Below are 13,981 nucleotides of genomic sequence, written 5' to 3' on the forward strand. Positions count from 1 at the left end.
AAGTGTTCAAGCAAAACGGCGAAGGCACTGTCCTGTGCCTCAGCTGCAACATGTTCAGCTGCAAACTGCTCATCATATTATGAGCTCTGCCTTTAGCGAATTGCCACTTACCACGCACATACTTACTTCAAAAGAATGCGCACTGCTTCAAGACGGAGTGCAACCAACCACCTAAGGACGACTTTGCTTTGCTTTGTTTTCGACTGCACTGCTCCGCTCCCCACCTGTCAATCGAAGGGAAGCGGCAGAGGTGCCTATCTTTGGTGATTCTCTGCCGCATGCCTTTCAATGCTGCCCGTCCTGTGTACTTCCTGATGTCGCAGCTATTTTTCACAGCCTGGGCCGGCGGCGCAATGGATAACGCGTCTGACTACGGATTAGAAGATTGCAGGTTCGGCTCCTACCTGGCTCGAGCATTTTTGCAATCTTTGCATTCTGGCTTTGGATGCCACGGAAGCGAACATAGTTGGTCACATTCTCCAGTTACTAAGCTGGCAAGTGTCTTCTTAGCGCAGTAGGCAGCGTGTCAGTCTCAGAATCTGAAGGTCCTGAGCTCGATCCTTAGAGAAGGCATTGATACTTGCATAGAAGTTTTTCCTTCTTTCATTTCAGCTGCATTCATGCAAAAATCGGAAAGTTTTGCTGCGACAGCACACCAAAGGATTTGATGTCCCTCAGCCTGCGGTGACCTTCAGAAGCAGATGGGCTCACACCACACCTGACACAACTCTTGCGTCTGAACAATTACCCGAGCCAAAAGAAAAGTGGAGAATGCGGGCATTGATCCCGCTACCTCTCACATGCAAAGCGAGCGCTCTACCATTTGAGCTAATTCCCCATTCATGTCTGGCATTAGCTCCCAGTTTGCATCTGACTAGCCCCTTATCACTTGCCTCCTCGCTATTCCACGACCAGCAGAAATCTCCTGCTTCAGGTTGGCCTGCTCACTGAACACTTTCAATGCTTTGCTCCAATCGACGTTACTGAGCAATAGCAGGCGAGCAAGGGCAGGACTGGAAGCCATGGATATGGTGAAAGACGCCGAGAAGAGCTCGAGCCTGCGCAAGGGAAGCGACTTGAGCGCAACGTCGCAGCCGCCACGAGCGAGAGGGAGCAGGCGAAAGCCCTTTCTGACTGATGGACAGATGACTTCTATTGCCTGAGGCTTTGCCTGAAAGAAAGTGCTGGCTCTTTACATGCATTGCTGCTCAAAGGCACTCCCTGCTGACACACACATGCAAGTGTTCAAGCAAAACGGCGAAGGCACTGTCCTGTGCCTCAGCTGCAACATGTTCAGCTGCAAACTGCTCGTCATATTATGAGCTCTGCCTTTAGCGAATTGCCACTTACCACGCACATACTTACTTCAAAAGAATGCGCACTGCTTCAAGACGGAGTGCAACCAACCACCTAAGGACGACTTTGCTTTGCTTTGTTTTCGACTGCACTGCTCCGCTCCCCACCTGTCAATCGAAGGGAAGCGGCAGAGGTGCCTATCTTTGGTGATTCTCTGCCGCATGCCTTTCAATGCTGCCCGTCTTGTGTACTTCCTGATGTCGCAGCTATTTTTCACAGCCTGGGCCGGCGGCGCAATGGATACCGCGTCTGACTACGGATTAGAAGATTGCAGGTTCGGCTCCTACCTGGCTCGAGCATTTTTGCAATCTTTGCATTCTGGCTTTGGATGCCACGGAAGCGAACATAGTTGGTCACATTCTCCAGTTACTCAGCTGACAAGTGTCTTCTTAGTGCAGTAGGCAGCGTGTCAGTCTCATAATCTGAAGGTCCTGAGTTCGATCCTTAGAGAAGGCGTTGATACTTGCATAGAAGTTTTTCCTTCTTTCATTTCAGCTGCATTCATGCAAAAATCGGAAAGTTTTGCTGCGACAGCACACCAAAGGATTTGATGTCCCTCAGCCTGCGGTGACCTTCAGAAGCAGATGGGCTCACACCACACCTGACACAACTCTTGCGTCTGAACAATTACCCGAGCCAAAAGAAAAGTGGAGAATGCGGGCATTGATCCCGCTACCTCTCACATGCAAAGCGAGCGCTCTACCATTTGAGCTAATTCCCCATTCACGTCTGGCATTAGCTCCCAGTTTGCATCTGACTAGCCCCTTATCACTTGCCTCCTCGCTATTCCACGACCAGCAGAAATCTCCTGCTTCAGGTTGGCCTGCTCACTGAACACTTTCAATGCTTTGCTCCAATCGACGTTACTGAGCAAATAGCAGGCGAGCAAGGGCAGGACTGGAAGCCATGGATATGGTGAAAGACGCCGAGAAGAGCTCGAGCCTGCGCAAGGGAAGCGACTTGAGCGCAACGTCGCAGCCGCCACGAGCGTGAGGGAGCAGGCGAGAGCCCTTTCTGACTGATGGACAGATGACTTCTATTGCCTGAGGCTTTGCCTGAAAGAAAGTGCTGGCTCTTTACATGCATTGCTGCTCAAAGGCACTCCCTGCTGACACACACATGCAAGTGTTCAAGCAAAACGGCGAAGGCACTGTCCTGTGCCTCAGCTGCAACATGTTCAGCTGCAAACTGCTCGTCATATTATGAGCTCTGCCTTTAGCGAATTGCCACTTACCACGCACATACTTACTTCAAAAGAATGCGCACTGCTTCAAGACGGAGTGCAACCAACCACCTAAGGACGACTTTGCTTTGCTTTGTTTTCGACTGCACTGCTCCGCTCCCCACCTGTCAATCGAAGGGAAGCGGCAGAGGTGCCTATCTTTGGTGATTCTCTGCCGCATGCCTTTCAATGCTGCCCGTCTTGTGTACTTCCTGATGTCGCAGCTATTTTTCACAGCCTGGGCCGGCGGCGCAATGGATACCGCGTCTGACTACGGATTAGAAGATTGCAGGTTCGGCTCCTACCTGGCTCGAGCATTTTTGCAATCTTTGCATTCTGGCTTTGGATGCCACGGAAGCGAACATAGTTGGTCACATTCTCCAGTTACTCAGCTGACAAGTGTCTTCTTAGTGCAGTAGGCAGCGTGTCAGTCTCATAATCTGAAGGTCCTGAGTTCGATCCTTAGAGAAGGCGTTGATACTTGCATAGAAGTTTTTCCTTCTTTCATTTCAGCTGCATTCATGCAAAAATCGGAAAGTTTTGCTGCGACAGCACACCAAAGGATTTGATGTCCCTCAGCCTGCGGTGACCTTCAGAAGCAGATGGGCTCACACCACACCTGACACAACTCTTGCGTCTGAACAATTACCCGAGCCAAAAGAAAAGTGGAGAATGCGGGCATTGATCCCGCTACCTCTCACATGCAAAGCGAGCGCTCTACCATTTGAGCTAATTCCCCATTCATGTCTGGCATTAGCTCCCAGTTTGCATCTGACTAGCCCCTTATCACTTGCCTCCTCGCTATTCCACGACCAGCAGAAATCTCCTGCTTCAGGTTGGCCTGCTCACTGAACACTTTCAATGCTTTGCTCCAATCGACGTTACTGAGCAATAGCAGGCGAGCAAGGGCAGGACTGGAAGCCATGGATATGGTGAAAGACGCCGAGAAGAGCTCGAGCCTGCGCAAGGGAAGCGACTTGAGCGCAACGTCGCAGCCGCCACGAGCGAGAGGGAGCAGGCGAGAGCCCTTTCTGACTGATGGACAGATGACTTCTATTGCCTGAGGCTTTGCCTGAAAGAAAGTGCTGGCTCTTTACATGCATTGCTGCTCAAAGGCACTCCCTGCTGACACACACATGCAAGTGTTCAAGCAAAACGGCGAAGGCACTGTCCTGTGCCTCAGCTGCAACATGTTCAGCTGCAAACTGCTCGTCATATTATGAGCTCTGCCTTTAGCGAATTGCCACTTACCACGCACATACTTACTTCAAAAGAATGCGCACTGCTTCAAGACGGAGTGCAACCAACCACCTAAGGACGACTTTGCTTTGCTTTGTTTTCGACTGCACTGCTCCGCTCCCCACCTGTCAATCGAAGGGAAGCGGCAGAGGTGCCTATCTTTGGTGATTCTCTGCCGCATGCCTTTCAATGCTGCCCGTCCTGTGTACTTCCTGATGTCGCAGCTATTTTTCACAGCCTGGGCCGGCGGCGCAATGGATAACGCGTCTGACTACGGATTAGAAGATTGCAGGTTCGGCTCCTACCTGGCTCGAGCATTTTTGCAATCTTTGCATTCTGGCTTTGGATGCCACGGAAGCGAACATAGTTGGTCACATTCTCCAGTTACTCAGCTGACAAGTGTCTTCTTAGCGCAGTAGGCAGCGTGTCAGTCTCATAATCTGAAGGTCCTGAGTTTGATCCTTAGAGAAGGCGTTGATACTTGCATAGAAGTTTTTCCTTCTTTCATTTCAGCTGCATTCATGCAAAAATCGGAAAGTTTTGCTGCGACAGCACACCAAAGGATTTGATGTCCCTCAGCCTGCGGTGACCTTCAGAAGCAGATGGGCTCACACCACACCTGACACAACTCTTGCGTCTGAACAATTACCCGAGCCAAAAGAAAAGTGGAGAATGCGGGCATTGATCCCGCTACCTCTCACATGCAAAGCGAGCGCTCTACCATTTGAGCTAATTCCCCATTCACGTCTGGCATTAGCTCCCAGTTTGCATCTGACTAGCCCCTTATCACTTGCCTCCTCGCTATTCCACGACCAGCAGAAATCTCCTGCTTCAGGTTGGCCTGCTCACTGAACACTTTCAATGCTTTGCTCCAATCGACGTTACTGAGCAAATAGCAGGCGAGCAAGGGCAGGACTGGAAGCCATGGATATGGTGAAAGACGCCGAGAAGAGCTCGAGCCTGCGCAAGGGAAGCGACTTGAGCGCAACGTCGCAGCCGCCACGAGCGTGAGGGAGCAGGCGAGAGCCCTTTCTGACTGATGGACAGATGACTTCTATTGCCTGAGGCTTTGCCTGAAAGAAAGTGCTGGCTCTTTACATGCATTGCTGCTCAAAGGCACTCCCTGCTGACACACACATGCAAGTGTTCAAGCAAAACGGCGAAGGCACTGTCCTGTGCCTCAGCTGCAACATGTTCAGCTGAAAACTGCTCGTCATATTATGAGCTCTGCCTTTAGCGAATTGCCACTTACCACGCACATACTTACTTCAAAAGAATGCGCACTGCTTCAAGACGGAGTGCAACCAACCACCTAAGGACGACTTTGCTTTGCTTTGTTTTCGACTGCACTGCTCCGCTCCCCACCTGTCAATCGAAGGGAAGCGGCAGAGGTGCCTATCTTTGGTGATTCTCTGCCGCGTGCCTTTCAATGCTGCCCGTCCTGTGTACTTCCTGATGTCGCAGCTATTTTTCACAGCCTGGGCCGGCGGTGCAATGGATAACGCGTCTGACTACGGATTAGAAGATTGCAGGTTCGGCTCCTACCTGGCTCGAGCATTTTTGCAATCTTTGCATTCTGGCTTTGGATGCCACGGAAGCGAACATAGTTGGTCACATTCTCCAGTTACTAAGCTGGCAAGTGTCTTCTTAGCGCAGTAGGCAGCGTGTCAGTCTCAGAATCTGAAGGTCCTGAGTTCGATCCTTAGAGAAGGCATTGATACTTGCATAGAAGTTTTTCCTTCTTTCATTTCAGCTGCATTCATGCAAAAATCGGAAAGTTTTGCTGCGACAGCACACCAAAGGATTTGATGTCCCTCAGCCTGCGGTGACCTTCAGAAGCAGATGGGCTCACACCACACCTGACACAACTCTTGCGTCTGAACAATTACCCGAGCCAAAAGAAAAGTGGAGAATGCGGGCATTGATCCCGCTACCTCTCACATGCAAAGCGAGCGCTCTACCATTTGAGCTAATTCCCCATTCATGTCTGGCATTAGCTCCCAGTTTGCATCTGACTAGCCCCTTATCACTTGCCTCCTCGCTATTCCACGACCAGCAGAAATCTCCTGCTTCAGGTTGGCCTGCTCACTGAACACTTTCAATGCTTTGCTCCAATCGACGTTACTGAGCAATAGCAGGCGAGCAAGGGCAGGACTGGAAGCCATGGATATGGTGAAAGACGCCGAGAAGAGCTCGAGCCTGCGCAAGGGAAGCGACTTGAGCGCAACGTCGCAGCCGCCACGAGCGAGAGGGAGCAGGCGAAAGCCCTTTCTGACTGATGGACAGATGACTTCTATTGCCTGAGGCTTTGCCTGAAAGAAAGTGCTGGCTCTTTACATGCATTGCTGCTCAAAGGCACTCCCTGCTGACACACACATGCAAGTGTTCAAGCAAAACGGCGAAGGCACTGTCCTGTGCCTCAGCTGCAACATGTTCAGCTGCAAACTGCTCGTCATATTATGAGCTCTGCCTTTAGCGAATTGCCACTTACCACGCACATACTTACTTCAAAAGAATGCGCACTGCTTCAAGACGGAGTGCAACCAACCACCTAAGGACGACTTTGCTTTGCTTTGTTTTCGACTGCACTGCTCCGCTCCCCACCTGTCAATCGAAGGGAAGCGGCAGAGGTGCCTATCTTTGGTGATTCTCTGCCGCATGCCTTTCAATGCTGCCCGTCTTGTGTACTTCCTGATGTCGCAGCTATTTTTCACAGCCTGGGCCGGCGGCGCAATGGATACCGCGTCTGACTACGGATTAGAAGATTGCAGGTTCGGCTCCTACCTGGCTCGAGCATTTTTGCAATCTTTGCATTCTGGCTTTGGATGCCACGGAAGCGAACATAGTTGGTCACATTCTCCAGTTACTCAGCTGACAAGTGTCTTCTTAGTGCAGTAGGCAGCGTGTCAGTCTCATAATCTGAAGGTCCTGAGTTCGATCCTTAGAGAAGGCGTTGATACTTGCATAGAAGTTTTTCCTTCTTTCATTTCAGCTGCATTCATGCAAAAATCGGAAAGTTTTGCTGCGACAGCACACCAAAGGATTTGATGTCCCTCAGCCTGCGGTGACCTTCAGAAGCAGATGGGCTCACACCACACCTGACACAACTCTTGCGTCTGAACAATTACCCGAGCCAAAAGAAAAGTGGAGAATGCGGGCATTGATCCCGCTACCTCTCACATGCAAAGCGAGCGCTCTACCATTTGAGCTAATTCCCCATTCACGTCTGGCATTAGCTCCCAGTTTGCATCTGACTAGCCCCTTATCACTTGCCTCCTCGCTATTCCACGACCAGCAGAAATCTCCTGCTTCAGGTTGGCCTGCTCACTGAACACTTTCAATGCTTTGCTCCAATCGACGTTACTGAGCAATAGCAGGCGAGCAAGGGCAGGACTGGAAGCCATGGATATGGTGAAAGACGCCGAGAAGAGCTCGAGCCTGCGCAAGGGAAGCGACTTGAGCGCAACGTCGCAGCCGCCACGAGCGAGAGGGAGCAGGCGAGAGCCCTTTCTGACTGATGGACAGATGACTTCTATTGCCTGAGGCTTTGCCTGAAAGAAAGTGCTGGCTCTTTACATGCATTGCTGCTCAAAGGCACTCCCTGCTGACACACACATGCAAGTGTTCAAGCAAAACGGCGAAGGCACTGTCCTGTGCCTCAGCTGCAACATGTTCAGCTGCAAACTGCTCATCATATTATGAGCTCTGCCTTTAGCGAATTGCCACTTACCACGCACATACTTACTTCAAAAGAATGCGCACTGCTTCAAGACGGAGTGCAACCAACCACCTAAGGACGACTTTGCTTTGCTTTGTTTTCGACTGCACTGCTCCGCTCCCCACCTGTCAATCGAAGGGAAGCGGCAGAGGTGCCTATCTTTGGTGATTCTCTGCCGCATGCCTTTCAATGCTGCCCGTCCTGTGTACTTCCTGATGTCGCAGCTATTTTTCACAGCCTGGGCCGGCGGCGCAATGGATAACGCGTCTGACTACGGATTAGAAGATTGCAGGTTCGGCTCCTACCTGGCTCGAGCATTTTTGCAATCTTTGCATTCTGGCTTTGGATGCCACGGAAGCGAACATAGTTGGTCACATTCTCCAGTTACTAAGCTGGCAAGTGTCTTCTTAGCGCAGTAGGCAGCGTGTCAGTCTCAGAATCTGAAGGTCCTGAGCTCGATCCTTAGAGAAGGCATTGATACTTGCATAGAAGTTTTTCCTTCTTTCATTTCAGCTGCATTCATGCAAAAATCGGAAAGTTTTGCTGCGACAGCACACCAAAGGATTTGATGTCCCTCAGCCTGCGGTGACCTTCAGAAGCAGATGGGCTCACACCACACCTGACACAACTCTTGCGTCTGAACAATTACCCGAGCCAAAAGAAAAGTGGAGAATGCGGGCATTGATCCCGCTACCTCTCACATGCAAAGCGAGCGCTCTACCATTTGAGCTAATTCCCCATTCATGTCTGGCATTAGCTCCCAGTTTGCATCTGACTAGCCCCTTATCACTTGCCTCCTCGCTATTCCACGACCAGCAGAAATCTCCTGCTTCAGGTTGGCCTGCTCACTGAACACTTTCAATGCTTTGCTCCAATCGACGTTACTGAGCAATAGCAGGCGAGCAAGGGCAGGACTGGAAGCCATGGATATGGTGAAAGACGCCGAGAAGAGCTCGAGCCTGCGCAAGGGAAGCGACTTGAGCGCAACGTCGCAGCCGCCACGAGCGAGAGGGAGCAGGCGAAAGCCCTTTCTGACTGATGGACAGATGACTTCTATTGCCTGAGGCTTTGCCTGAAAGAAAGTGCTGGCTCTTTACATGCATTGCTGCTCAAAGGCACTCCCTGCTGACACACACATGCAAGTGTTCAAGCAAAACGGCGAAGGCACTGTCCTGTGCCTCAGCTGCAACATGTTCAGCTGCAAACTGCTCGTCATATTATGAGCTCTGCCTTTAGCGAATTGCCACTTACCACGCACATACTTACTTCAAAAGAATGCGCACTGCTTCAAGACGGAGTGCAACCAACCACCTAAGGACGACTTTGCTTTGCTTTGTTTTCGACTGCACTGCTCCGCTCCCCACCTGTCAATCGAAGGGAAGCGGCAGAGGTGCCTATCTTTGGTGATTCTCTGCCGCATGCCTTTCAATGCTGCCCGTCTTGTGTACTTCCTGATGTCGCAGCTATTTTTCACAGCCTGGGCCGGCGGCGCAATGGATACCGCGTCTGACTACGGATTAGAAGATTGCAGGTTCGGCTCCTACCTGGCTCGAGCATTTTTGCAATCTTTGCATTCTGGCTTTGGATGCCACGGAAGCGAACATAGTTGGTCACATTCTCCAGTTACTCAGCTGACAAGTGTCTTCTTAGTGCAGTAGGCAGCGTGTCAGTCTCATAATCTGAAGGTCCTGAGTTCGATCCTTAGAGAAGGCGTTGATACTTGCATAGAAGTTTTTCCTTCTTTCATTTCAGCTGCATTCATGCAAAAATCGGAAAGTTTTGCTGCGACAGCACACCAAAGGATTTGATGTCCCTCAGCCTGCGGTGACCTTCAGAAGCAGATGGGCTCACACCACACCTGACACAACTCTTGCGTCTGAACAATTACCCGAGCCAAAAGAAAAGTGGAGAATGCGGGCATTGATCCCGCTACCTCTCACATGCAAAGCGAGCGCTCTACCATTTGAGCTAATTCCCCATTCACGTCTGGCATTAGCTCCCAGTTTGCATCTGACTAGCCCCTTATCACTTGCCTCCTCGCTATTCCACGACCAGCAGAAATCTCCTGCTTCAGGTTGGCCTGCTCACTGAACACTTTCAATGCTTTGCTCCAATCGACGTTACTGAGCAAATAGCAGGCGAGCAAGGGCAGGACTGGAAGCCATGGATATGGTGAAAGACGCCGAGAAGAGCTCGAGCCTGCGCAAGGGAAGCGACTTGAGCGCAACGTCGCAGCCGCCACGAGCGTGAGGGAGCAGGCGAGAGCCCTTTCTGACTGATGGACAGATGACTTCTATTGCCTGAGGCTTTGCCTGAAAGAAAGTGCTGGCTCTTTACATGCATTGCTGCTCAAAGGCACTCCCTGCTGACACACATATGCAAGTGTTCAAGCAAAACGGCGAAGGCACTGTCCTGTGCCTCAGCTGCAACATGTTCAGCTGCAAACTGCTCGTCATATTATGAGCTCTGCCTTTAGCGAATTGCCACTTACCACGCACATACTTACTTCAAAAGAATGCGCACTGCTTCAAGACGGAGTGCAACCAACCACCTAAGGACGACTTTGCTTTGCTTTGTTTTCGACTGCACTGCTCCGCTCCCCACCTGTCAATCGAAGGGAAGCGGCAGAGGTGCCTATCTTTGGTGATTCTCTGCCGCATGCCTTTCAATGCTGCCCGTCTTGTGTACTTCCTGATGTCGCAGCTATTTTTCACAGCCTGGGCCGGCGGCGCAATGGATACCGCGTCTGACTACGGATTAGAAGATTGCAGGTTCGGCTCCTACCTGGCTCGAGCATTTTTGCAATCTTTGCATTCTGGCTTTGGATGCCACGGAAGCGAACATAGTTGGTCACATTCTCCAGTTACTCAGCTGACAAGTGTCTTCTTAGTGCAGTAGGCAGCGTGTCAGTCTCATAATCTGAAGGTCCTGAGTTCGATCCTTAGAGAAGGCGTTGATACTTGCATAGAAGTTTTTCCTTCTTTCATTTCAGCTGCATTCATGCAAAAATCGGAAAGTTTTGCTGCGACAGCACACCAAAGGATTTGATGTCCCTCAGCCTGCGGTGACCTTCAGAAGCAGATGGGCTCACACCACACCTGACACAACTCTTGCGTCTGAACAATTACCCGAGCCAAAAGAAAAGTGGAGAATGCGGGCATTGATCCCGCTACCTCTCACATGCAAAGCGAGCGCTCTACCATTTGAGCTAATTCCCCATTCATGTCTGGCATTAGCTCCCAGTTTGCATCTGACTAGCCCCTTATCACTTGCCTCCTCGCTATTCCACGACCAGCAGAAATCTCCTGCTTCAGGTTGGCCTGCTCACTGAACACTTTCAATGCTTTGCTCCAATCGACGTTACTGAGCAATAGCAGGCGAGCAAGGGCAGGACTGGAAGCCATGGATATGGTGAAAGACGCCGAGAAGAGCTCGAGCCTGCGCAAGGGAAGCGACTTGAGCGCAACGTCGCAGCCGCCACGAGCGAGAGGGAGCAGGCGAGAGCCCTTTCTGACTGATGGACAGATGACTTCTATTGCCTGAGGCTTTGCCTGAAAGAAAGTGCTGGCTCTTTACATGCATTGCTGCTCAAAGGCACTCCCTGCTGACACACACATGCAAGTGTTCAAGCAAAACGGCGAAGGCACTGTCCTGTGCCTCAGCTGCAACATGTTCAGCTGCAAACTGCTCGTCATATTATGAGCTCTGCCTTTAGCGAATTGCCACTTACCACGCACATACTTACTTCAAAAGAATGCGCACTGCTTCAAGACGGAGTGCAACCAACCACCTAAGGACGACTTTGCTTTGCTTTGTTTTCGACTGCACTGCTCCGCTCCCCACCTGTCAATCGAAGGGAAGCGGCAGAGGTGCCTATCTTTGGTGATTCTCTGCCGCATGCCTTTCAATGCTGCCCGTCCTGTGTACTTCCTGATGTCGCAGCTATTTTTCACAGCCTGGGCCGGCGGCGCAATGGATAACGCGTCTGACTACGGATTAGAAGATTGCAGGTTCGGCTCCTACCTGGCTCGAGCATTTTTGCAATCTTTGCATTCTGGCTTTGGATGCCACGGAAGCGAACATAGTTGGTCACATTCTCCAGTTACTCAGCTGACAAGTGTCTTCTTAGCGCAGTAGGCAGCGTGTCAGTCTCATAATCTGAAGGTCCTGAGTTTGATCCTTAGAGAAGGCGTTGATACTTGCATAGAAGTTTTTCCTTCTTTCATTTCAGCTGCATTCATGCAAAAATCGGAAAGTTTTGCTGCGACAGCACACCAAAGGATTTGATGTCCCTCAGCCTGCGGTGACCTTCAGAAGCAGATGGGCTCACACCACACCTGACACAACTCTTGCGTCTGAACAATTACCCGAGCCAAAAGAAAAGTGGAGAATGCGGGCATTGATCCCGCTACCTCTCACATGCAAAGCGAGCGCTCTACCATTTGAGCTAATTCCCCATTCACGTCTGGCATTAGCTCCCAGTTTGCATCTGACTAGCCCCTTATCACTTGCCTCCTCGCTATTCCACGACCAGCAGAAATCTCCTGCTTCAGGTTGGCCTGCTCACTGAACACTTTCAATGCTTTGCTCCAATCGACGTTACTGAGCAAATAGCAGGCGAGCAAGGGCAGGACTGGAAGCCATGGATATGGTGAAAGACGCCGAGAAGAGCTCGAGCCTGCGCAAGGGAAGCGACTTGAGCGCAACGTCGCAGCCGCCACGAGCGTGAGGGAGCAGGCGAGAGCCCTTTCTGACTGATGGACAGATGACTTCTATTGCCTGAGGCTTTGCCTGAAAGAAAGTGCTGGCTCTTTACATGCATTGCTGCTCAAAGGCACTCCCTGCTGACACACACATGCAAGTGTTCAAGCAAAACGGCGAAGGCACTGTCCTGTGCCTCAGCTGCAACATGTTCAGCTGAAAACTGCTCGTCATATTATGAGCTCTGCCTTTAGCGAATTGCCACTTACCACGCACATACTTACTTCAAAAGAATGCGCACTGCTTCAAGACGGAGTGCAACCAACCACCTAAGGACGACTTTGCTTTGCTTTGTTTTCGACTGCACTGCTCCGCTCCCCACCTGTCAATCGAAGGGAAGCGGCAGAGGTGCCTATCTTTGGTGATTCTCTGCCGCGTGCCTTTCAATGCTGCCCGTCCTGTGTACTTCCTGATGTCGCAGCTATTTTTCACAGCCTGGGCCGGCGGTGCAATGGATAACGCGTCTGACTACGGATTAGAAGATTGCAGGTTCGGCTCCTACCTGGCTCGAGCATTTTTGCAATCTTTGCATTCTGGCTTTGGATGCCACGGAAGCGAACATAGTTGGTCACATTCTCCAGTTACTAAGCTGGCAAGTGTCTTCTTAGCGCAGTAGGCAGCGTGTCAGTCTCAGAATCTGAAGGTCCTGAGTTCGATCCTTAGAGAAGGCATTGATACTTGCATAGAAGTTTTTCCTTCTTTCATTTCAGCTGCATTCATGCAAAAATCGGAAAGTTTTGCTGCGACAGCACACCAAAGGATTTGATGTCCCTCAGCCTGCGGTGACCTTCAGAAGCAGATGGGCTCACACCACACCTGACACAACTCTTGCGTCTGAACAATTACCCGAGCCAAAAGAAAAGTGGAGAATGCGGGCATTGATCCCGCTACCTCTCACATGCAAAGCGAGCGCTCTACCATTTGAGCTAATTCCCCATTCATGTCTGGCATTAGCTCCCAGTTTGCATCTGACTAGCCCCTTATCACTTGCCTCCTCGCTATTCCACGACCAGCAGAAATCTCCTGCTTCAGGTTGGCCTGCTCACTGAACACTTTCAATGCTTTGCTCCAATCGACGTTACTGAGCAATAGCAGGCGAGCAAGGGCAGGACTGGAAGCCATGGATATGGTGAAAGACGCCGAGAAGAGCTCGAGCCTGCGCAAGGGAAGCGACTTGAGCGCAACGTCGCAGCCGCCACGAGCGAGAGGGAGCAGGCGAAAGCCCTTTCTGACTGATGGACAGATGACTTCTATTGCCTGAGGCTTTGCCTGAAAGAAAGTGCTGGCTCTTTACATGCATTGCTGCTCAAAGGCACTCCCTGCTGACACACACATGCAAGTGTTCAAGCAAAACGGCGAAGGCACTGTCCTGTGCCTCAGCTGCAACATGTTCAGCTGCAAACTGCTCGTCATATTATGAGCTCTGCCTTTAGCGAATTGCCACTTACCACGCACATACTTACTTCAAAAGAATGCGCACTGCTTCAAGACGGAGTGCAACCAACCACCTAAGGACGACTTTGCTTTGCTTTGTTTTCGACTGCACTGCTCCGCTCCCCACCTGTCAATCGAAGGGAAGCGGCAGAGGTGCCTATCTTTGGTGATTCTCTGCCGCATGCCTTTCAATGCTGCCCGTCCTGTGTACTTCCTGATGTCGCAGCTATTTTTCACAGCCTGGGCCGGCG

The 13,981-nt window shown here is 51.0% G+C and overlaps 2 non-coding genes across 2 annotated transcripts; both read left to right on the top strand.

Moving 5' to 3' along the window:
• The first annotated feature begins 5,458 nt into the window (after positions 1 to 5,458).
• On the top strand, positions 5,459 to 5,531 carry trnal-cag (transfer RNA leucine (anticodon CAG)). Its single transcript has one exon. It is a non-coding gene; the product is annotated as a tRNA-Leu (tRNA).
• A 7,363-nt stretch (positions 5,532 to 12,894) lies between these two features.
• trnal-cag (transfer RNA leucine (anticodon CAG)) lies at positions 12,895 to 12,967 on the top strand. Its single transcript has one exon. It is a non-coding gene; the product is annotated as a tRNA-Leu (tRNA).
• The last annotated feature ends 1,014 nt before the right edge of the window (positions 12,968 to 13,981 follow it).

The sequence above is a fragment of the Pristiophorus japonicus genome, chromosome 1 (genome assembly GCF_044704955.1).
Source record: "Pristiophorus japonicus isolate sPriJap1 chromosome 1, sPriJap1.hap1, whole genome shotgun sequence".
Classification (NCBI taxonomy): domain Eukaryota; kingdom Metazoa; phylum Chordata; class Chondrichthyes; family Pristiophoridae; genus Pristiophorus; species Pristiophorus japonicus.